The sequence below is a fragment of the Heloderma suspectum genome, chromosome 3, assembly GCF_057233095.1.
Source record: "Heloderma suspectum isolate Gila_16-S chromosome 3, 16-S_ref, whole genome shotgun sequence".
Taxonomy (NCBI): domain Eukaryota; kingdom Metazoa; phylum Chordata; class Lepidosauria; order Squamata; family Helodermatidae; genus Heloderma; species Heloderma suspectum.
In genome coordinates this window covers 110,382,510-110,393,731 of record NC_139460.1, presented here as the reverse complement: position 1 = coordinate 110,393,731, position 11,222 = coordinate 110,382,510, and positions in this window count along the sequence as shown.

Here is an 11,222-nt window from a genome sequence, read left to right as displayed (position 1 = left end):
CCCCCATCCCTTCACAGGTGCGCCGTTACAGAGGCACAGAGGGGCATTTTAATCTCGGCTGATTAAAGGCAGCCGCCGGTGAGATCACATCACTCCAGTGCTGAAGGAGTTGCACTGGTTACCAGTTGTTTTCCGGGCCAAATTCAAAGTGTTGGTTTTGACCTTTAAAACCCTATATGGTTCCGGCCCAGCCTATCTTAAGGAGCGCCTCCAGCAGCACCAGACAGGCCGCTTAACAAGATCAGCCTCGGATGGCCTTCTCTCTGTCCCATCAGCCAGGACAGCTAGACTGGTGGGGACGAGGGAGAGGGCCTTTTCTGTGGTGGCCCCCACTCTGTGGAACTCCCTCCCTAGGGAACTCCGTCATGCTCCCTCTTTAATGAGCTTCCGTCGTGCATTAAAAACGCTGTTGTTCAGGCAGGCATTTGGGGTGGGTTAGGGTATTTTAGAAAATGTTTTTATTGTAGAATTTTATTGTTTTAAACTGTTTTTATTGTGTGTTGCGCATCGCCCAGGGTGGCTGGGTGACCAGCCAGATGGGCGATTGATAAATTTAATAATAAATAATAAATAAATTTTCATCTATTTAATCACACTTTCGCAGATTTTTGCAGCTTCATATCTTTGGAATGGTTGCTTTTGGACTCAGTGCCCAAGGTCTGGGGGAGGGGGTTGGGGGAGGAACAACATCGCTCCAGGCACCATTTCGGAGCGATGGCTAGGCACATAATGCTCATGCTTGTGAGTGTGAACCATCACGAGAGTCTTGGGTTGGGGAACTGACAAAGTAATGCTGCGGAAATGAAGGAGCACAAAATACCCAATTTTTACCTAAAACAGGGTCAGAAAGACACAGCAGAGGCCCTCAATATAAAACAGCCACTGATGTTTCGCACCCCCACACCCGTGGGACTGCAAAGCTGCGCATTTCAGTATAATGGCAAAAAAAGAGGCCACAGCGAGTCTCTTAGGAAAGCGTGCAGTACATTGCAAGTGTATCACAAGGCATGATAATTCGAAGCCACATTGCTGTGCAGTTGCAACGGGGTGGGGGGCCAAAGCGGTGCCATGTAGATGGGGCCTTAGGCTGTGGAACTTCTTGCTGATGGAGGCTATGTTGGCTTCCTCTTCTGGCAGAAGGCAGTGACGTTCTTATTCAAGTGGGCCTTTGTCATGTAAGCTGGTCTGCTGGGTTGGGTGCTGTTTTTATTCTGATACTCGTGTGGTTTTAATTGTGCTTTTAATGTATTTGTTTTATTATTGTTTTAACCAAGTTCTATTTTTGAAATGCTTTAGTTCCTAAGATTGTAAGCAAGCCACTTTCAGTGCCATTTTCTTGGTAGAGAGGCGGGGTACAGATCAAATAAATATATTTTGTTGTTGTTCAGTCGTTCAGTCGTGTCCAACTCTTCGTGACCCCATGGACCATAGCACGCCAGGCCTTCCTGTCCTGCGCTCTCTCCCGGAGTGTGCTCAAGTTCATATTCATTGCATCGGTGATACTATCTAGCCATCTCATCCTCTGCCGTCCCCTTCTCCTTTTTTTTTTTTTGCCTTCAGTCTTTCAATAAATATATTATGTAAAAGAAAAAGAAAATAAATCTCACAATAGTCCTATAAACAAAGAATGATTGACAGCATGACCCAAGAAGATGTGGCTTTAGTCCATGCTTCTAAATCTGCCCCATTTTCCTGAGCAATAAAAGATTCATTAGTTATCTTCTCGAATGTCAGTCTGTACTTTGACATGAGGTCATCACACAGTCCCATATCCAAATACAAGATTTCTGTCTGGAAGGTATGCTATGGATCTTTAACCTCTGCAGATTTGTCCTCGTAACCATGAAGACCATGGAGGGGCTGTCCTTTTGCTGCTTGCCCATTTTATCATCTACCACATGAACAATGGATCATATTTTTGTTTGGGAGGTTTACTGCAGATTATAATGTTCTGTTCTTGAGATCAGTAACTGTTTGTGCCAGTTTGATTTATTGTAGGAGATCGGAACTGAAAAAATGCGACACACACACTGGGTTTGCCAACCATAACTAATAAGTTATTGGTGCTATTTTTATTTGTGGTTTCTTTGAGCTATTTAATCACCTAATCTGCTAAGCAGAGAAGATTTATAATTTAATTTTTTATGTAATTAATTAGGGCTGCAACATTAACTCAGTGATTGTACACATGTTTATTCAACAGTACATCCTATTGTGTTCAATAGGGCTTACTCCTTAGTAACTGTGTTTAGAATTGCATAGTGAAGTCCTATACATGTCTACTCAGATGTATGTTTCATTAAAATCAACGAGACCTATTCCCAGGTAAGTGTGTATATGTTTGCAGCCTTAGTCGATTAATTTATTAGACTAAAAATTGTCCACAGTCAGTCAGCAGATTTTTTTTTTTTACAGAAATACTTCTAAAAATCACAGATGTCAAGTGCCACCTTAAAAGACCCATTCTGTCTAGTGTTTGAGAGAAGGAATGACTCTTAGGATGATATTGACTGCATGTATCACCTAAAAACAAGCTATACTTTTTTGCTTTTTAACTACAGCTTTTACTCATATCCAGATATGTACAGATGTAATTGATTCATCAATCAATGAATCAACTAAAACCCATACACCTAATCAACTAAGGATGTGATCCTATATCTGTTTTACTTTCTAAACATACATAGGATTGTGCCGTTCAGATGTCTTTGTGTGGCAGCCTTAGAAATAATGTTTTTAGGAACAGATGTCATTTTAACATCAAGATGCTTGTAAATATTTGTTATTGTATGTGTTGCTTGGCATGTTTCTTCTTTGCATTCAGTTGTGCATAACACAAGGCCTATGGCTGAATTTTCCTAATAAACGTACAGTGATGGCTTCTTCTGTCACAATAGAGTTGAAGAGATGGCCACACTCACATCACTGGCAGAGTAATCCTGTTAACTTTGAAGTCATGTCCACTGTCTTCAATGCAACTTATTACATGTGAAAATGCATAGGATTGTGCAGTGAAGCTCACTCCATGAGATACCCATAGTGGAGTGGTTGGCACCATTGGTGGATGCAACCCCTCCACTCCCAGCAACTTTGACTGCATAGACAGAGCAGATTACATGATTCTATATCAAACTAGGAATCATATAGCTGTTTTGGTGCATGCCCCTGCAAGCCATCTCACCATGTGGATAGAAGATTTATAAGTTACTACAAGTGGTACGGGAACAGCCGAGGGCTGGCAGTAACCATGCCACTGCAAGTAGCATAAACAGGGCCTGAGTGTGTGTATTATTAAAGTCAGCCAGATGCTCATCGCATACCAGCTTTCCAGACAGCATAGATATTTATCAGCATTCAAAGCAAATGTCATGAAAAAATGGCTCAGAACTGAAAAGCCATAGCCGACTACATTTCAGAACACAATAGGCTCTTTGAATGCAAAGAAACAGATGAGGAGACTGTTTGTGCCGCGCTCGGCTGTGCCACAGAAATAGGCACTGGCTGAATAAAGAACATTTGGAAAGCAAACAATGCTCAAGGGTAAAAGAAGAAAGTGTACAAGAAGCAAACAGACATGGGAAGCAGTGTTCTCAAGGGCACAGCAGACATGTAATTATAAAAACGATACAGTAAAATGCACTTATCCTGGCCTTGTGTTTTCTCAGGGCAGCTTTTAGACATTACGAAGAGTCCAGGGGTGTAATGCCTTTCCCATGGCAAAGCATGTGCCACAGTTGATCAACTTGACCATGATATTTAGAGAATATTGCTGTTAACTTATCAATAATACTAAAGTATTGGTTTTTATTTTGATTTTTTTTTACATTCGGTGACTGCTACAAACTAATTCTGGGCCGATCGTTCTCATTGGTTAGGTAAACCAGTGTGGTGTAGTTGAGTTTTGGACTGGGGGGACCTGGGTTCAAGTCCTCACTCAGCCATGAAGTTCACTGGGTGACATTGGGCGAGTCACTTAATCTCAGCCTCACCTACCTCACAGGGTTGTTATGAGGATAAAATGAACAGGAGACAGATTCTGTATGCACCTTTGGGCTCCTTGGAGGAAAAGGCAGGATAGAAATGTAATAAATAAACTTTAGCACCACCTCTTGTGCCCCAGCATCAATCTCCCACCACTGCCATATTGTGTAGGGCAGACCATCGCTAACTCCCTATTTTTCCCACATGGTTCAATTTTGCCTTTCCTATACTGCATAGAAAGGTTGCAGGGGAATGCTGGTATAGATGGCACTTCAGTGTTTGAATGTCTTTAGGACAGTGTTTATAACAGATGACTCCTCCTCCTCCCCTCCACAACCAACACAACATTTAAGCACGTTAGTTCAATGGCACCACTGTCACTATCAAAGCATTTCTGGTTACTAAACTAATGATATAGACCCAAAGCGGGCAGACTTCAGGCTTGTGGGATCTGTTTTGTTCTTTACTTTAATATTGAGGTCTACCAACCAGAGCCAGAGACAACACGGTGGCTCAGCGGGCAGAGTCTGTTATCCACTGCACCCATGAAACACACATTGGCCTAAAGCTGAACCACCCCATACTGCATCCCATGAACCACCCCATGAGCCACACACTCACTGCCTAAAGCTGAACCACCCCATGAACCACAGATTGGCCTAAAGCTACCATAGATTAGGGTAACACATCTAAAACTGATCTGAACTACACAAATGTTGCAGTCCTATCTTACCTGGGAATAGGCCTCATGTAACTCAAGGGACCCCTTCATGGATCACTGCCTTGTTGTGGCGAAGGGGCTTGCGTAACTCAGTGAAGCCATAAGCTATGCCGTGCAGGGCCACCCAAGACGGACAGGTCATGGCAGAGAGTTCTGACAAAATGTGGTCCACTGGAGAAGGAAATGGCAACCCACTCCAGTATTCTTGCCAAGAAAACCCCATGGAATGTATCACAAGGCTAAAAGAGATGACGCCGGAAGATGAGCCCCTCAGGTCGGAAGGTGTCCAATATGCTACTGGGGAAGAGCAGAGGGTATTTCCAAGTAGCGCCAGAAAGAGTGAAGCGGCTGGGCCAAACCCGAAAGGACACTCAGCTGTGGATGTGTCTGGTGGTGAAAAGAAAATCCGATGCTGTAAAGAACAATATTGTTTAGGAACCTGGAATGTCAGATCAATGAATCAAGGTAAGCTGGAGGTGGTCAAACAGGAGATGGCAAGATTGAACATCGACATCTTGGGAATCAGCGAACTAAAATGGACAGGCATGGGCGAATTTAATTCAGGTGACCATCATATCTACTATTGTGGGCAAGAATCCCTTAGAAGAAATGGAGTAGCACTCATAGTCAACAAAAGGGTGGGAAAAGCAGTACTGGGGTACAATCTTAAAAATGATAGAATGATCTCAGTACGAATCCAAGGCAAACCATTCAACATCACAATAATTCAAGTCTATGCCCCAACCACTGAGGCCGAAGAAGCTGAGGTTGATCGGTTCTATGAAGACCTACAACACCTTCTAGAACTAACACCAAAAAAAGATGTCCTCTTCATCACAGGGGATTGGAATGCTAAGTAGAATAGAGTTTTGCCAAGAGAACACGCTGATCATAGCAAACAGTCTTTTCCAACAGCACAAGAGGCGACTCTACACATGGACGTCACCAGATGGTCAATATCGAAATCAGATTGATTATGTCCTTTGCAGCCAAAGATGGAGAAGCTCTATACAGTCAGTAAAAACAAGACCTGGAGCTGACTGTGGCTCAGATCATGAGCTGCTTCTTGCAAAATTTCGGCTTAAATTGAAGAACGTCGGGAAAACCACTAAACCGTTCAGGTATGACCTAAATCATATCCCTGATGAATATACAGTGGAGGTGAGGAATAGATTTCAGGGATTAGACCTGATAGACAGAGTACCTGAGGAACTATGGACGGAGGTCCGTAATATTGTTCAGGAGGCAGCAACGAAATCCATCCCAAAGAAAAAGAAATGCAAGAAAGCAAAGTGGCTGTCTGATGAGGCTTTACAAGTAGCTGAGGAAAGAAGGGAAGCGAAAATCAAGGGAGAAAGGGGAAGATATATGCAACTAAATGCAGAGTTCCAGAGAATAGCAAGGAGAGACAAGAAGGCCTTCTTAAATGAACAATGCAAAGAAATCGAGGAAAACAACAGAATGGGAAAGACTAGAGATCTCTTCAAGAAAACTGGAGATCTCAAGGGAACGTTTTATGCAAAGACGGGCATGATAAAGGACAAAGAAGGCAGGGACCTAACAGAAGCAGATGAGATTAAGAAGAGGTGGCAAGAATACACAGAAGAACTATACAGGAAAGATCTGAATGTCCCTGATAGCCATGATAGTGCGGTCACTGAACTTGAGCCGGACATCCTAGAGAGTGAAGTCAAGTGGGCCTTAGGAAGCATTAGTAACAACAAAGCTAGCGGAGATGACAGTATTCCAGCCGAGCTATTTAAAATCCTAAAAGATGATGCTGTTAAAGTGCTGCATTCAATATGCCAACAAATCTGGAACACTCAACAGTGGCCACAAGACTGGAAAAGGTCAGTTTACATTCCAATTCCAAAGAAGGGCAACGCCAAAGAGTGTTCAAACTACCGCACCATTGCGCTCATTTCACATGCCAGCAAGGTGATGCTCAAAATCCTACAAGCTAGGCTTCAGCAGTATGCGAACCGAGAACTACCGGAAGTACAAGCTGGGTTTAGAAGAGGCAGAGGAACGAGAGATCAAATCGCCAACATTCGCTGCATCATGGAGAAAGCAAGAGATTTCCAGAAAAACGTCTATTTCTGCTTCATTGACTACGCTAAAGCCTTTGATTGTGTGGATCACAACAAACTGTGGCAAATTCTTAAAGTGATGGGAGTACCAGACCACCTTACCTGTCTCCTGAGAAACCTGTACGAGGGTCAAGAAGCAACAGTAAGAACCAGACATGGAACAACCGATTGGTTCAAAATTGGGAAAGGAGTATGACAAGGCTGCATATTGTCACCCTGCTTATTTAACTTATATGCAGAGTACATCATGAGAAATGCCGGGTTGGATGAATCACAGGTCGGAATTAAGATTGCTGGGAGAATTATCAACAACCTCCGATATGCAGACGATACCACCCTAATGGCAGAAAGCGAAGAGGATCTAAAGAGCCTCTTGTTGAGGGTGAAAGAGGAGAGTGCAAAAGCTGGTTTGAAACTCAACATTAAAAAAACGAAGATCATGGCATCTGGCCCCATCACTTCCTGGCATATAGAAGGGGAAGAAATGGAAGCAGTGACAGATTTTACTTTCTTGGGCTCCAAGATCACCGCAGACGGTGACTGTAGCCATGAAATTAAAAGACGCTTGCTCCTTGGGAGGAAAGCTATGGCCAACCTAGACAGCATAGTAAGAAGCAGAGACATCACCTTGCCGACAAAGGTCCGTCTAATCAAAGCTATGGTTTTCCCAGTAGTAATGTATGGCTGTGAGAGCTGGACTATAAGGAAGGCTGAGCGCTGAAGAATTGATGCTTTCGAACTGTGGTGCTGGAGAAGACTCTTACGAGTCCCCTGGACTGCAAGGAGGTCAAATCAGTCCATCCTAAAGGAAATCAACCCTGAGTGCTCATTGGAAGGACAGATAATGAAGCTGAAGCTCCAATATTTTGGCCACCTAATGCGAAGAGAAAACTCCCTGGAAAAGACCCTGATGCTGGGAAAGACTGAAGGCAAAAGGAGAAGGGGACGGCAGAGGATGAGATGGCTAGATAGCACCACGGATGCAATGAATATGAACTTGAGCACGCTCCGGGAGAGAGCGCAGGACAGGAAGGCCTGGCGTGCTATGGTCCATGGGGTCACGAAGAGTCGGACACGACTGAACGACTGAACAACAACAACAACTCAAGGGAGCCTTCTTCTGAGCAGACAGGATTTCTGGACTGCGGAGAGGGAAAGGACATTAGTGGACACCAAGAATTGGGTAAATCAGGCCACAACTTTATTAAATCACAGAAATTGGCATGGCCTGGGCAAGATACCAAACCAAACCAAACCAAATCATGCCAGAGCCAGTGATACTCCCTGGTCAACTGCTGAGAGGAGTACCGGGAGGATGATCAGCTTGAGGCAGCAGCCAGTTTAGGCCATTCATACCACTTGATGTGACCATCCGGGATGTGTGGAGGCCCCATAAAGGAGCCAGTCTGAAAGAGTGGGTATGTAGGGCTATTCTTCTTGCCCAGCGCCCCAGCGCCAGGCAAGCAAGTTGTGACTAAGGTAGTAAAATGCGAATGTGAAAGCAAAGAGAAATAAACAGCAGAAGATGCTTTGCTAGGAGGAAGGCAAAAACCCTGGGATCAAATGGCCAGCCAGGCATGCAGGTAGAATTCCTCCTGAGCCCCTTCAACTAGCAACTACTGGGGGTGGGAGAGACCCATAGCAAAAGAAGTAAGCAGTAAGAGCAGCAAAGGGAGGAAGGCAAGCAAACCACTGGCCTGATTCTGGGTGGGGGCTGGAATTTATAGCCCTGGAGTAGACCAGTGGGACAATGTCCTGCCTCTGGTCCATCCCAGTCCCCTGCCCCCAAAGCCCAGCCAGCAGAGCCAACTGGATAGAGGCAGGGAGAGTGACGGAGTGCAGCAGGGAGGGTGCAGCCAGAGGAACCGAGTGGGGGCCCTTCCCCTTGCCAGCACCAGCCCAACATCAGGCCTGGTGCAGCTTGTCATGACATCCAAACCTGGCGAGGAGGATGGGTGGCTGGGGGTGGTTCATTAACCACCCTCGTGTCATGCAAACCTGGTCACTGGCTGTATAACCCAGTTCAGATGTAACGCTAGCTAAACCATGCTTTCCAGTTATAAGAACTATCTCCACAAGCCATGTGCTTGTGCTGCCCCCTCCTCATCCTTTATACAGGTGAGGAGATTGAAAGCTTCTGCTTTTGCTTTGTTGTTGTTCAGTCGTTCAGTCGTGTCCGACTCTTTGTGACCCCATGGACCATAGCATGCCAGGCCTTCCTGCCCTCTGCTCTCTCCCGGAGTGTGCTCAAGTTCATATCCATTGCATCAGTCATGCTATCTAGCCATCTCATCCTCTGCCGTCCCCTTCTCCTTTTGCCTTCAAATTCAATATTTCCCAGCATCAGGGTCTTTTCCAGTGAGTTTTCTCTTTGCATTAGGTGGCCAAAATATTTGAGCTTCAGCTTCAGTATCTGTCCTTCCAATGAGCAGTCAGGGTTGATTTCCTTTAGGATTGACTGATTTGACCTCCTTGCAGTCCAGGGGACTCGTAAGAGTCTTCTCCAGCACCACAGTTCGAAAGCATCGATTCTTCGGTGCTCAGCCTTCCTTATAATCCAGCTCTCACAGCCATACGTTGCTACTGGGAAAACCATAGCTTTGATTATATGAACCTTTGTCGGCAAGGTGATGTCTCTGCTCCTTACTATGCTGTCTAGGTTTGTCATAGCTTTAGAACTGATCATAATTCCCCCGTTATGTCCAAACTCAACAAACTGTGGTTTATTGCAGCTATGGTTAGTTGAAACAAGCCAGGATCAAGCTATAGTTTGATATTCTGGTTTGTTAAGTAAACAAACCACAGTTCCCCAAGTTCAGACACCACATAAAGGTTTCAACACACATAAAGGAGGAAGAGAGGGGTGGAGGGGAGCATGAGCCCAAATCATGTTCAGGCTTGTTCCTGTAATGATAAACCATGCTGTAGTATTAAATCTGAACCAGCCTATCTGTGGTGAGCCTGAGAGCACCAATAGGCATGTGGTGAGGTGTTTGTTTTTATCATGTTCAGCAGAACCATCTGTGATTGAAATAGGCAGCCTAGAGAGAGAGCAGCTGTCCCTGCTGAATCATGCATTCATAAAATGATCCTACCTTGAAAGAACAGGTGGTGACCACAAACCTTCCAGCAAAGCAGACCCCAGACTGGTGGGAGTTACCCAGGTGGGAAAGAGTAAAAAATAAAAGCATTAGTGCACTTTCCACCACCATCCCTGCTCTCTAGAGAACAAAATCTTGGATCAGTGTATGGGGCTGGAGCAGATGATACCTTCAGGGTCCCTTCCAGTCCTAGATTTTTATACAGGTTATTGTAGCATTGGAGCAGGTCCAAAACCTATGGATCAGCAGCCAACGGCTTTTCAAAGATCATGCACACACATAATTGCTTTCTCATTCCTAAGGATGGTACATATTATTCTCTTATGATTCCAGCCTTGGTCCCTAAGGCTGCTATTTGGCCTTCTCTTTTCCCACGTGTGATATGCTCTTTACAGCAGGAGCAAGAAATCCGTTCCTGTTAACAGGAACTATGAATCTAAATGTGTCTTATGGACAAAGAGGCTTCCAGCGTAGGAAACTTCTACTCTGTACCTCCCCATGCTCAGTCGGTTCCAAAGTGCTTCTGGGTCCATCTTGAGCAGGGATTGCAAAAGCAGAGGCAGTTCTGATAAACGCTGCCAACCCTTGCCATGATGGGTCACTGGGTCCTCATCAATGTTAATGCCATGTTTATGGCTCGGACTTCAGTGCCACACGGACTGCAAGCTGTTTCATGCTGGCTGCAAGTTCTGTGGGGATGTTACATAGAGCTTCCTGGGAAACCATGGCAGTCCCTTGATATATTACAGGTTTTGCTGTCTCTTCTTGTGGAGCTTCCATTACCTTCCCTGTAAAACACGCAAACCTTCTGGATGCATTCCTGTGAAACTGAATCACTAGCAAGTCAGGGTTCACATGACACCCCACCCTGGCAAACAAGCTACAGCATGGGTTGTTCACGGAACAACCCCTGGTGAGCCCAACAGACTATCAGGCGTACTGCGGGTTGTTCTCCCTCTCCTTCCCCCTCAGTCCTCCAGCCAGCTCTGGCACATATCCCAGGGGATTTTGTGGCAGAACCTGTCTTGTCTGCCCGTCTTGTCCCCCGCCCTGGTCATATCGCAAGTGCAACCCCTTTTCGTTTCCCAGCTTTATATCTGTGTGTTTGTGTGTGTGCGCGCGCGCATGTGTTTCGCAATTGCATAAACAATTCAACTGACATATTAAGAAGCCCATCGTATGCTGTCAAATGCTGAGGAATAGACACTTGCTTCTGGATTGTGTATATAGTTTCTAAAAGAGAAATTAAGGGTGTAATCTTATGGCCGTTAGTCAGCGGCTAGATGGCCATAGGATAGATCAGTTCCTGGGAACCAACCTCAGAGCTCG